Source organism: Hyla sarda, chromosome 3, assembly GCF_029499605.1.
Source record: "Hyla sarda isolate aHylSar1 chromosome 3, aHylSar1.hap1, whole genome shotgun sequence".
Lineage (NCBI taxonomy): Eukaryota > Metazoa > Chordata > Amphibia > Anura > Hylidae > Hyla > Hyla sarda.
The window spans coordinates 264,694,212-264,708,697 of NC_079191.1; positions in this window are offsets into that span (position 1 = coordinate 264,694,212).

Genomic DNA, 14,486 nt, shown 5'->3' on the forward strand with positions numbered 1-14,486 from the left:
TGAAGCCCAATTTCTCCCGATTCAGAAAACACCCAATATGGGGGAGAAAAGTGCTCTGCTGGCGCACTACAGGTCTCAGAAGAGAAGGAGTCAGATTTGGCTTTTTGAAAGCAAATTTTGCTCTGGGGTCATGCCGCATTTAGGAAGCCCCTATGGTGCCTCGACAGCAAAAAAAAAAAACCACATGGCATACTATTTTGGAAACTAGACCCTCGGGGAACGTAACAAGGGGTTAAGTGAACCTTAATACCCCACAGGTGTTTCACGACTTTTGCATATGTAAAAAAAAAAACATTTTACCTAAAATGCTTCTTTTCCCCAAAAATGTGCATTTTTAAAAAGGGTAAAAGCAGAAAATACCCCCCAAAATTTGTAACACAATTTCTCCCGAGTACGGTGATACCCCATATGTGACCCTAAACTGTTGCCTTGAAATACGACAGGGCTCCAAAGTTAGAGTGCCATGCACATTTGAGGCCTAGGGATTGCATAGGGGTGGACATAGGGGTATTCTTATTTTTTTTTTTAACTGTAGTTTTTATTAAAGATTTTCACATAAAAAACAGAAAGTCAGTAAAACGCAATCAAAGCATAATCCGGGACAGTGCCCAGTGCGATCACATCAGGGCAAATTACAAGCTAAGATAGAGACCAGAGCATTCAGAAACAGTTGTAGTCCAAAACGACTAGCCCCAACCTCAGATAAACCATAAAGACTGTAGTAAATGAATATAGTTATATAGCCAAATATTCAAAGAGAGAACTAAAACTCTTCAACATGAAAACTAAGGGAGGAGACAAGAACAAAGTCAAAAAAGAGACAGAGACAACAAACCACAAACAATCAACAAACAAAAAACAAATAAACAAACAAACAAACAAAAAAAAGGGGGGGAGGGGAAACAAGGAGGGAGGGGAAAGAGGGGGGGGGGAGAGGAAGATAATATGCCGCAGCTCAAACTTGCAGCCGGATACTTACTGTAAACCTCTGCCCATGTGAGTGTACCCTCTACGTCCAGCTGTTGCAAAACTACAACTCCCAGCATGTACGGTCTATCAGTGCATGCTGGGAGTTGTAGTTTTGCAACAGCTGGAGGCACACTGGTTGTGAAACACCGAGTTTGGTAACAAACTCAGTGTTTTGCAACCAGTGTGCCTTCAGCTGTTGCAAAAGCTACAACCCCCAGCATGTACGGACAGCGGAAGGGCATGCTGGGTCTTGTAGTTATGCAACAGCTGGAGGCATACTACTTTGGCTGGGGATGCTGGGGATTGTAGTTATGCAACAGCTGGAGACACACTGGTTTGCTACTTAACTCAGTGTGCCTTCAGCTGTTGCAAAACTACAACTCTCAGCAGTCACTGACTGCCAATGGGCATGCTGGGAGTTGTAGTTATGCAACCAGCAGATGCACCACTACAACTCCCAGCATGCACTTTAGCTGTTTGTGCAAGCTGGGAGTTGTAGTTATACAACAGCTGAAGGTACACTTTTCCATAGAAAAAATGTGCCTCCAGCTGTTGCAAAACTATAAGTCCCAGCATGCCCATAAGGGAATGCTGGGAGTTGTGGTGGTCTGCCTCCTCCTGTTGCATAACTACAGCTCCCAGCATGCCCTTTTTGCATGCTGGGAGCTGTTGCTAAGCAACAGCAGGAGGCTGTCACTCACCTCCTGCTGCTGCTCCGGGCACAGGTCAGTCCCACCGCTGCCGCCATCGCTCCTGGGGCCCCGATCCCAACATTGATGCCGGGGATCGGTGTCCCCAGCTCCCGGGGTCCACGTCCCGCACCCGCTCACGTGCTCCGGAAGAGGGGCGGAGCGGGTTGCGGGAGTGACACCCGCAGCAGGTGCCCTGATTAGTCGGCCGGTAAACCGGCCGACGAATCAGGGCGATCGTGAGGTGGCACCAGTGCCACCTCACCCTTGCTGGCTATGGCTGTTCGGGGCCGTCAGAGACTTGACCCGGAATCTGCCGCAGATTGCTGGACTGAATTGTCATCATGACCCCCCTGGGCGATATGCCGCGATGCCTGCTGAACGATTTCAGCAGGCATCGGGCACCGGCTCCCCTCGAGCTAGCGGCGGGGGGCCGGGATTTGACAGGACGTACTCAAATGTCCTGAGTCCTTAAGGACTCAGAAAAGGGGCCGTTTGAGTACGTCCTGCGTCCTTAAGGGGTTAAGTATTCCCTTTGTTTTTTGAACAGTGTATGATGATTTGTTAGAACTGTAAATCAGATCTATATAAAATGCTGACATACAGTATGAGCAGACTGTAAAAATAACATTCACCAGTGCACAGACTAAATAAGCAGGAACTACTAGATAAGTCAGAGTGATAACAAAGTGCAAGGACTGTGTGAAGCCTAAAAAATAGAAATTATGTTATATTTTTTAATAATAAAGACAGAAGAGAGGAGAACAGACATAAGTTAAGCTAACTCCTAGCTCCCCTCCGTATCCCAAATGATGAAGGGCAGCACTCACAGAGGAACGGGAAGAAGCAACAATGTCCAGGGTGGTACATTACTATTCAATGAGTAGTAGTATTATATGCTTACCATTAGAATGAATGTCCATCCATTAAACACATAAATGTACGAGGGCTTTCAGAGCAGTTGCAGTTCTTAAAGGGAATCTGTCAGCTGCAATTTACATCCAAATTGCTGACACTAGTTGTTATATACCATATATCTGTCTGTGCTTCCAAAACATATAAAAATGCTCATATCCTTTGGTGTAAAGTGTCAAAGAGGCATTTCCAAGCCCCTGAAGTGCTGAGGGCTGAAACAACTCCTCATTTCCCCTACCACCATTTTCCCTGCTTGATTGACAGCCAGCTGGAAGCCAAGCCCGGTTTCCAAATCTCCTCCCCATGCTGTGTATACAAATTGTGAAGCACAATCCCCTGAAGTCCAGCAGGGACCTACACTACAGACAGGATCGCTGTGTGGAGTACAGTAGCTTACAAAGATGACCTGATGAGGAGGGATGTCCGCCCCTTGAAACATGTTGTCCGTTTTAAAATAAGTCACACGTGTTTGAGAAATAGAAATACATTTTATTATTATGGATCTGGATTTAATATATAGTCCACCAGGAAGCACCAGGAAGTATCCAGCTTTCCAGAGGGGCATCTTAAGTTGCTTCAATCACCATTGTCCATTGCCCTTCTCCATGCCCCCACATCTGGGATATCATCAGACCATGGGCTGCAGCTGGACCCTATGAGCGATACTACATGCACGTACTGCTATTACACTCATAGCACAACCCAGAAAGGTGGTCAAAACTGTACACCACATACATCTTATACATACCACTGGTAATGGCACTGAGAGCACCCCTCAGCCACCCTTTTTTTCTCTTATATGCTGAATTACTCTGTTCTTAGTGGATATTTAGAAATGGTTGTCACAGAGCTTCATCACAACTCATCGCCCTCTCTATCTCGAGTATTTCATTTGTGAGGTTTGTGCGCATTTCAAAACACCTCAAACCTAAGCTGCAGAAAAACTGCGTCTACTACCTAGAAGCCATGGTCCTATATTTCCGTGAATTTTATCACAGATTTACCACTCTCTAAGGGTCAGAGTGTTGTCCAAACGGTAGCAGACCTATTTAGCAAAATGACCCATTTCATTCCACTGTCCCAGCCAATGCCAAGGTACTCTCTAATTTGTTCAGAATTGTAATACTTTATGGGATACCTGATAAGATCGCATCAAATCAAGCAGTTCAGTTTGTGGCTCGTAGCTGGATTGCTTGATGTCCCAAGTTAGGAATGCAACTTTCTTTCCTACCAGCATTCCATCCTGAGAGGCAAACACAAAGGCAAAACCAGAATTTCAAGAAATATCTCCGGTGCTTTATTGCCGATAATCAAGAAGAATGGGTTTCCTATCTAGCTAAATTTGCCATTAACCCCTTAAGGACAAAGCCCATTTGGACCTTAAGGACCAGGCCAATTTTGTTTTTGAGTTTTCGTTTTTCCTCCTCGCCTTCTCAAAATCATAGCTGTTTTATATTTTCATCCACAGACGAGTATGAAGGCTTGTTTTTTGTGTGACCAGTTTACGCAACCAGTTGTCCTTTGTATTGCCATTATTAATTTTACCATAACATGTACGGCACAATAAAAAAATACTTTTTGTGTGGGGAAATGAAAAAAACCCGCAATTTAGCACATTTTGGAAGGTTTTGTTTTCACACCTTACAATTTATGGTAAAAATTTCATGTTTTCTTTATTCTGTGGGTCAATACAATTAAAATGATACCCATGATTACATAATTTTCTATTATTGTACTGCTTTAAAAAAACTTTTTAACCAAATTAGTACGGTTAAAATCGCTCTATTTTGAGGACCTATAATGTATTCATTTTTCTGTATATGCGGCAGTATGAGTGCTCATTTTTTGCGCCAGGATCTGTATTTTTTATTGATACCACATTTGTGTATATAAAACTTTTAATAATTTTTTTTTTTATAAAAAAGCTTCTTTTAATCTTTTTGAGGAATAAAATGGGACAAAAAAGCTGCAATTTTGGACTTTTTTTTTTTACATTTACGCCGTTCACCATAGGGGATCATTAACATGAAATTTTAATAGTTCGGACATTTACGCACACGGCGATACCAAATATGTTTATTATTATTATTTTTTTTTACACTTTTTGGGGGTAAAATAGGAAAAAGGGCCAATTTACATTTTTATTGGGGGAGGGGATTTTTCATTTTTTTTTTACCTTTTTCTAACTTCTTTTTTGTTTGCATTTTTTATGTCCCCATAGGGGACTATTTATAGCAATCATTTGATTGCTAATAATGTTCAGTGCTATGCATAGGGCATAGCACTGATCAGTATTATCGGCGATCAGGGCTGGTGCAAGGATTTTTGCCGCCCTAGGCGAAAGTTAATTTTGCCGCCCCCTTGACCCGGCCCACTGGCTCCACCCTTTGACACGCCACATCTTACAACTGCGGTGACACACTGTAACAAACCTCCTCATGTAATCTCATTACTACTGGGGTGACACACTGAAACAAACCTCCTCCTCATGTAATCTCCTTACTACTGGGGTGACACACTGTAACAAACCTCCTCCTCATGTAATCTCCTTACTACTGGGGTGACACACTGTAATACAACTCCTCCTCATGTCATCTCCCTACTACTGGGGTGGCACACTGTAACAAACCTACTCCTCATGCAATCTCCTTACTACTGGGGTGACACACTGTAACAAACCTCCTTCTCATGCAATCACCTTACTACTGGGGTGACACACTGTAACAAACCTCCTCCTCATATAATCACCTTACTACTGGGGTGACACACTGTAACAAACCTCCTCCTCATGTAATCTTACTACTGGGGTGACACACTGTAACAAACCTCCTCCTCATGTAATCTCCTTACTACTGAGGTGACACACTGTAACAAACCCCCTCCTCATGTAATCTCCTTACTACTGGGGTGACACACTGTAACAAACCTCCTCCTTATGTAATCTTACTACTGGGGTGACACACTGTAACAAACCTCCTCAACATGTAATCTCCTTACTACTGGGGTGACACACTGTAACAAACCTCCTCCTCATGTAATCTCCTTACTACTGGGGTGACACACTGTAACAAACCTCCCCCGTATGTAATCTTACTACTGGGGTGACACACTGTAACAAACCTCCTCAACATGTAATCTCCTTACTACTGGGGTGACACACTGTAACAAACCTCCTCCTCATGTAATCTCCTTACTACTGGGATGACACACTGTAACAAACCTCCTCCTAATGTAATCTCATTACTACTGGGAGGTAGTATGTGTAAAACTACAACTCTCAGCATACCCAGAAATCTATTGGGCCTCTGAGAGTAGTAGTTTTGCTACATCTGGCACCCAGGTTGGGAAAAATTGCCTCAGAAGTTACAGGACAAGGAGTAAAGATGGCGATAAGGAGTTATAGGTACATGATACTTTGTGCACCAGGGCATACCTCCTCACCTCCATCTTTACTCCTTATGTAACTTCTGAGGCAGTGTTCCCCAACCAGGGTGCCTCCCGATTTAGAAAAAAACTACAACTCCCAGCCTTTGGCTGTCTGGGCATGCTTGGAGTTCTAGTTTTGCTTTATATAGAGTGAGGAGGTGGTGACACCAGGTTCAGTGCAGTTTCATTGAGATACCTGGTGTTCTGATGGTGTCATGCCTGTTGTCCTGCATGACACGGGTGAGGTGGTGTAACCGCCGATGGGCCCATGGGTAGGGTAAGTGGTGTGGCGCTCCGCTCTTCCTCGGCACGTTTCAAAACGCCGGCCCGCCTGTTCTTCCTGCTCTTCAGAGCAGTCATTGCAGGTGGGCGTTTGTCTATTAAAAAAAATATATTTTACAACACAGGAACTATCTATCTATCTATCACTGAGATAAAAGATAGATAGAAGATATATCGATAGATATAAGATAGATATATATGAGATAGAGAGAGAGAGAGATGTGACACAGATGATAGACAGATATGAGATAGATAGATAGATATAGATAGATAAATAGATAGATAGATAGATAGATAGATATGAGATAGATAAATAGATATGAGATAGATAGATAGATAGATATGAGATAGATAGATAGATAGATAGATAGATAGATAGATAGATAGATAGAGAGATAGATATGAGATAGATATGAGATAGATAGATATGAGATAGATAGATAGATATAGATAGATAAATAGATAGATAGATAGATAGATATGAGATAGATAAATAGATATGAGATAGATAGATAGATAGATAGATATGAGATAGATATGAGATAGATAGATATGAGATAGATAGATAGATATGAGATAGATATGAAATAGATAGATAGATATAAGATAGATAGATAGATATGAGATAGATATGAGATAGATAGATATGAGATAGATGTGGTGTCCCAGTACCGCATTCTATACGGTACTTGTTTATTTGTGGGTCCCCATAGCCAGAGACCCTAGGACTTAGGGATCCCTCTTAGCCAGTCTACCCCTAGTCACCTCTATTCTAGTGTATAAATCTCTAATCTATGCATAGGTTAATGTAAATAGGATAATATATGTAAATAAATGGTTAATTGCTTGTTTCCATGGTGTCGCGGGGCCTACGGGTCATGTGATGCATTCCAAGCCTTACTGTGGATGCGTTCCAGGCCTCACTTTGGTATTTCTAGCCTCGTTTTGGTTTTATTATGTGTATAGGACCTGTATAGGAAGTCAGATGATCACCCAGAAGCCTGTGTGATGGTGAGTGACAGCTGACCTTGGACCTATCAAATTAGGCTCCGCCCCCTGTCCACATAAGGGATGCGGCAGCCATTTTAGCTCTCTTTGTTCCTGGGTTGCCAAGCGAGCAACATCTCTCTATAGAACCTGCGCTGCTAAAAAACGTGAGTTAGGCCCAAGCCTCGCAGCAACGGCCGATCCTTAGCAAATATAGAGTGTATCACTCTAGGACCACCGGACCTAATCTACCCCTAAATCCGGACGGATCCACGCACCAATTACCTTGATTCTATTTACCTGCAAAAGACGCAAGGTCCGCAGCAACTGTCAGTCATTGAAGTCTATAGTAGTGTATTGCAGAGACTGTAACTGTATTCTGAATGTACTGCAAGTTCAAGAGTAAAGTTTACTTCAGTTCAAGTTTAACTCCATTGTGGCCCTTCAGTCATTACCTGCATACGCCTGTTGTTTCTGGGAAGGGCGGCGATAGGCCGAAGCTATACCTCAGTAATACCAGCCCTCACCCTGGCGTCACGAGTGACAGGGTTAATATTAACCCCTCATATACCGATACCATACCACTACCACCATACACCCCCCAAGGGCTTGCACAAAGCCTTTTTGGCGTCACGAACAGGATTCGGGTATGTGCCTACCATTGCCACTAGTGAAAGTGTACTCCCCCCTAAGAAGTGAACTTTATTCATGTGTTACTGTGTACAAGAATGGTGCTTGTGGTGCCCCATACAAGGGGGCCAAGAGAAAAGTAAGGGGGGAGGCGAAAATCTGCTTGCAACTACAATGTGTAAACTGCGCAATGAATTTATGCTGCGATCCTCTGGTCCAGTCAGCAAGGGCGGACCTCAACTGTTACCAGAAAAGCACGCGAAGAAAGCCTACACTGCGCCACGCCACGCCCCTGGGCGTGGCCACCAAGTTGCTGTGTCGCAGCCGAAGGGGAACTCAGAGATGCAGGAATCGTTTCAGGAGGGACTGGAAGTCGGGGCTGCACCGATAGTGTCCTTCCTGCCCAGCGTCATTTTGGAGAAGCCTACTATAAAAGACTCCACGCAGAACAACCTATTCAGTCTGCAGAGAGAGCCGGACAGTACAGACATGGCGGAGAGCAGCGTTCCACGTGGTCAAGTTGGCAAAATGGCGCCGGAAACACGGAAAGTTGTGGCAGTCGCAGCCCAACTTTTTCAAGAGCTTGCTGACCGTCTGCAGCGGTTGTCATTAGATGAAGAGGGTGCCTGCAATCTTTCCCCACTGCCTGATGATGAGACGATTTGCCAGAGACACTTCCAGCGAACAGTGCAGGGACACCTGGAGGTGAGTCACCGGTGAGATTGTCCCCTCCCCACAGGACCTGGGGCTCGTAGGCCGAGATCCCATCGGAGGAGTCTGCTGTGAGTACCCCACCTGAGGCGGCCTATTCTTCCTCCTCCAGCCCTGAGGTCATTCCTTGATCAAGCTTGCCAAGTGCACGACCGTGCTCACCAAAATTGCCGCAATGGGTGTTCGGAGATGAGCCGTAGCTGATCGAGTACATGCACAGAGTACTTCAACCGTTACCTGGGAAGACACTTCCACCAATCCCAACTGCAGAAAGGGAAAGGGCCCGTCAAGAAGCAGAGCTGGCTGAATTGATGGAAAAGCTAAAGGCCCGATACAAAGAATTCTACGCTCCAAAGCACGTACATTTGCCTTATGAAGAAAGAGTGCAGTATCAAGAAAATACCAAAGAAATGGAGGCATTGTACATCCGTAAATGGGATCACACCCGAGAAGGGGAGGAGCCATTGGAAAGGAGAAGAGCAACTGTGGCCAAGTTTGACAAGGTCAGAGGTTATGGGACACTCCTTGACTGCCACATGGGGCTGACCTTCCTTGTAAACCGGCGAGCAGTGCAAAGGCCATATCTCCATAAGAAGTTCAACACCTTGGAGGTGGGTGAAATTGTGGAGTACACCCCCGTCCAGAGCCTTCGTGGAGAATGGGCTGCAGCGGTCACCAGACCAACAGCCCCAACACAGCTTCCTTTCAAATATTTCCCGTCAACGGATTGGGAATCTGATCCCTTCAACTCGAGGCCGAAAAGGTCTGTTCCTAAAGCCTCCACCAGCGTACCTAAGGAGGAGGAGCCTAAAGAGTCAAGTTCATCACCTTCTATGTACAGTAAAGAGTCAAGTTCATCATCTTCTATGTACAACAAAGAGTCAAGTTCATCATCTTCTATGTACAGTAAGGAGTCAAGTTCATCATCTTCTTCATACCGTCGAGAGTCAAGTTCTGCACAGGGTGAAGAAAACAGGCCAAAGTTGTGTCCACCCAAGTCGGTACCTAGACCCTCTCGGAGCAATCAGAGTTTGTCTAACCCTGGGGTACCCACAGATGTACCAAGGCCCTCTCGGAGCAGTGAGAGTTTACCAGTTTATGAGGTACCAACGAAAGGGTCATGGTTTGCTCCTAATTTGGAGATGGTGCTCAAGCCCTATTGTCCCACTGTGATCCCGGCTAGTAAGCCTATAACCCCTTCTCAAGCTGCCTTCCACAACTCCATTCTCACCAATGTGGTGTGGCAAAGCTATGTCAAGTCTGATCCTGCCCTTGATGTTGGCAGATATAGGGGAACCAAGAGAGGTACTACAAGAGTGAAGAAGAACATCTTCTAACGAGACTCTAAAGTGATGTCTTATTGCTTTTTTTTTCTCTGTCTAACCATTTTGTCTTACAGTAACCAAGTTCAAGAAAAGTGCCTAGCAGGACTGTGCTAAGTTTGTTTCAGTTTAAAGTTCAGCAACGTAACCACTAAGCTTGTGCCTGACTATTAAGTCAAGAGACTCCTAGCCTGTAGGAGATTCATCAAGGACTGTACCCGGCTGAGTTGTGGTTAAGGCCGTGTTCATTTTTTCAATTGAACTCCTAGTGTAGGTGGACTGCTGATCCTCACACGACAACTTGTATATTGTCCTGGACTCCTAGTGTAGGTGGACTGCTGATCCTTACACGCCTGCTTCATGTATATACCACCAACTTCATAAGAACTCTTATGACAAATGTTGCACTTATCGGGTAAATGCACCTGAAATATGTTGGAGTGTTGATAAATATATAGTAAATTTGTATATGGTTCCGTACACAGAAAGATGTCCCCGTGTCTGTGTACATAAATAGTAAGTAAGGTTTGTACATAGAAAATATAGTCAAATGTCTATGTACATTAAAATAGCTCAGAGTTGTACATGGAAAATATCGACGTACAGCACGTGTACACTCAACACTAAAAATATGTCTACATTTTTGTACATACAAATGTATCATAAATCAAAGTTGTTTAGTAGTAACTCAATAGGGGACACCTTGGCTCCTCCGAGGGTAGTATTATTGCTGTCGCCCATCACTAGCACCTGTCTCAACCAAAAATGATAGGGAGGATTACCTTTCAAATAGTACTTGCACATAATACCCTAGATTACTCATTTAATGTACTACCTCAAAATTTCTCTAGTACATAAATCAAATAAATATCTCACTTCAGAGAACACTTAGGGAATTGTAGCATATTGATACCCAATCCATGCCACTGTTAGGTACACTTCTTCTCTTCTTTATTCATTGCGTGTGTGAGATGCTCTGCCTGGCCAGTAGATGCTCTTGCTAATACAGAAAATAAACACGTAGTTCTTAGAATAACCTGGATAGGTTGTTTTGAAAGTGCTCTAGGGGTAAGTAGCGTGTAGTCGATAGACCCTAGTAGCCACCCTTACTGTGACCTAGCTTCCGGCTAGCCAGTATACCTTTCGTGTACTAACTAACAAGTAACTTGGCATATAGAATGTGTGAGATAATACCAATGTCTAGTCAGCTTGATGCAAAAGGTAAATAGAGCTGTACTAATATCTAGTTAGCCTTATGTATATATAAGTATGTGCTAATGTTCAGTTTTAGCCTCATCAAAATGTTTAGAGAGCTAATAAAAATGTCTTAGGCAGCTATCTAATTGTCTAGAGAGACCTAATTGCCTAGTAAGCTTCAAAGTGTATCATAAGTTTTATAGAGTTGTATAGGAAGCTAGAAACTAAAGGATAGATAGCTTTCTTTAAAGGATAGCTCCCACCATCCTATTTTTTTGTTGCTAGCCCGTTTCCCCCCCCCCCCCCTGCTACGGCACTAGCCCGTTCCCTCCTCCCCCCCCCCCCCCGCCCCGCATACCCCGTTCCCTCATTACACTTGCAGTTACTGCAGAGTCCGGCAGCGGGCGTGCAGGGACAGCGGCGGCAACGAGGCGGGGAGCCAATGCGCTCGCTCCCGCCTGTCTGATTGACAGGCAGGGAGCGAGTGCAGCCTAACTGAAAAAGGACTGATTGCCACTCCAAAATCAGTCCTTTTTCAGTAGCTGGTTTTTAAATGTAAATTAAACCTCTTTAATGAAAAAAAATAAAATAAAAGTATATTAGAGATATGTTTTAGTACATAAGTACTACAACATATCAAAAAATAAAGTTGGTGACAGTGCCCATTTAAATGTCTAGATAGCATTCAATTGTCTAGGTAGTATTCAAATGTCTAGATAGTATTCAAATGTCTAGATAGCATCAAAATGTGTTCAGTCTATTTAGGATGTATAGCAAAAGTACAGATCCTCCTGTTCTATAGCATCCTGTTCTAGTCCTAGTCCCTCTGTCTCAGGGGACAGACATCGAGGCCGACTTTTCTTTAGTAAGGGGGTTTGTGGTGTCCCAGTACCGCATTCTATACAGTACTTGTTTATTTGTGGGTCCCCATAGCCAGAGTCCGTAGGACTTAGGGATCCCTCTTAGCCAGTCTACCCCTAGTTGCCTCCATTCTAGTGTATGAATCTCTAATTTATGCATAGGTTAATGTAAATAGGATAATATATGTAAATAAATGGTTAACTGTTTGTTTCCATGGCTTCGCAGGGCCTTCGGGTCATGTGATGCGTTCCAAGCTTCACTGTGGATGCGTTCCAGGCCTCACTTTGGTATTTCTAGCCTCGTTTTGGTTTTATTATGTGTATAGGACCTGTATAGGAAGTCAGATGATCACCCAGAAGCCTGTGTGACGGTGAGTGACAGCTGACCTTGGACCTATCAAATTAGGCTCCGCCCCCTGTCCATATAAGGGACGCGGCAGCCATTTTAGCTCTCCTTGTTCCTGGGTTGCCAAGCGAGCATCATCTCTCTATAGAACCTGTGCTGCTAAAAACCGTGAGTTAGGCCCAAGCCTTGCAACAACGGCTGATCCTTAGCAAATATAGAGTGTATCACTCCCCAAACACTCTGCGGGACCACCGGACCTAATCTACCCCTAAATCCGGACGGATCTACGCACCAATTACCTTGATTCTATTAACCTGCAAAAGACGCAAGGTCCGCAGCAACTGTCAGTCATTGAAGTCTATAGTAGTGTATTGCAGAGACTGTAACTGTATTCTGAATGTACTCCAAGTTCAAAGTTCAAAGTAAAGCTAACTTCAGTTCAAGTTTAACTCCAGTGTGGCCCTTCAGTCATTACCTGCATACGCCTGTCGTTTCTAGGAAAGGCTGATAGGCTGAAGCTATACCTCAGTAATACCAGCCCTCACCCTGGCGTCACGAGTGACAGGGTTAACATTAGCCCCTCATATACCGATACCATACCACCACCACCATACACCCCCCAAGGGCTACCACATAGATATGAGATAGATAGATAGGAGATAGATAGATAGATAGATAGATAGACAGATGGATATGAGATGGATAGATAGATACATAGATATGAAATAGATAGATAGATAGATAGAAAGATATGAGATAGATAGATAGATAGACAGATAGATGTGAGATAGATAGATATAAGATAGATATATATGAGATAGATATGAGATGGATAGATATGATATGAGATAGATAGATAGATAGATAGATATGAGATAGATAGATAGATAGATAGATATAAGAAAGAAATATATGAGATAGATAGATATGAGATAGATAGATATAAGATAGACATATAGACAGATATGAGATAGATAGATAGATATGAGATAGATAGATATGAGATAGATAGGAGATAGATAGATATGAGACAGATACATAGATATGAGATAGATAGATAATATACAGATGTATAGATCAGTATTTCCCAACTAGGGTGCCTCCAGCTGTTGCAAAACTATAACTTTCAGCAGGCCTGGACAGCCAAAGACATATTGGGAGTTAAAATTTTGCAACAGCTGGAGGCACTCTGGTTGGGAAACGCTGAAATATAAGATAGATAGGAAATATATAGGAGAAAGATAGATATAGATAGATAGATAGAGGGAAGGGGACAAAGTGCTGTTTAGGGGTCAGTGGGCCGTAAATGGGCAATTTCTCAATGTTTCCTCAGCAGGGTGCCTCCAGCTGTTGCAAAACTACAACTCCAAGCACCGCGATGGGCACTCCTACACCTGCCCGAGCTGAGGCCACCATCTATAAGGTAAATTTCTTGGGGGTAAGACGGAAGGGGACAAAGTGCTGTTTAGGAGTCAGTGGGCAGTAAATGGGCAATTTCTCAATGTTTCCTCAGCAGGGTGCCTCCAGCTGTTGCAAAACTACAACTCCAAGCATGCCTGGACAGGCAGAGGCATGCTGGTAGTTGTAGTTTTGGCACAGCTGGAGGAACCCTGCTGAGGAAACATTGAGAAATTGCCCATTTACTGCTCACTGACTCCTAAACAGCACTTTGTCCCCTTCCCTCTTACCCCCAAGAAATGTATCTTATAGATGGTGGCCTCAGCGCGGGCAGGTGTAGGAGTGCACACCGCGGTGGAGCAGGAAGCAAAGCATGTGCTCCTGCTCCAATAGCATTGCAGACTGGGAGGAAGGGGAGGAGCATCACTCACCTCCCAGAGAGTCAGTGCGGCCCGGGCTCCTGCACTGACAGCCTCAGGCTGAATGTTTTATAGTAAGACGGTGCCCCTTTGCAGGCTGGAGTGTCCAGCCATCAGTCCATGTCCTACTGTGGTGCTGCGCCGCTGCTGGGGGGTGCAGCTGGGATCCCGGGCCCCTTACTGGGGGACTGGGTGTACCCCCTGACGGCCCTTGGGGGGGGGAGCACATAAGTCTAAAGTTGATGATTTATACGCTGTTGATTTGTACGCTTGGAGGAGTGCAGCGCTTAATGCCGCACTCCTCCAAGATAAGAAGCACAAGGGGGTGAGCGCTC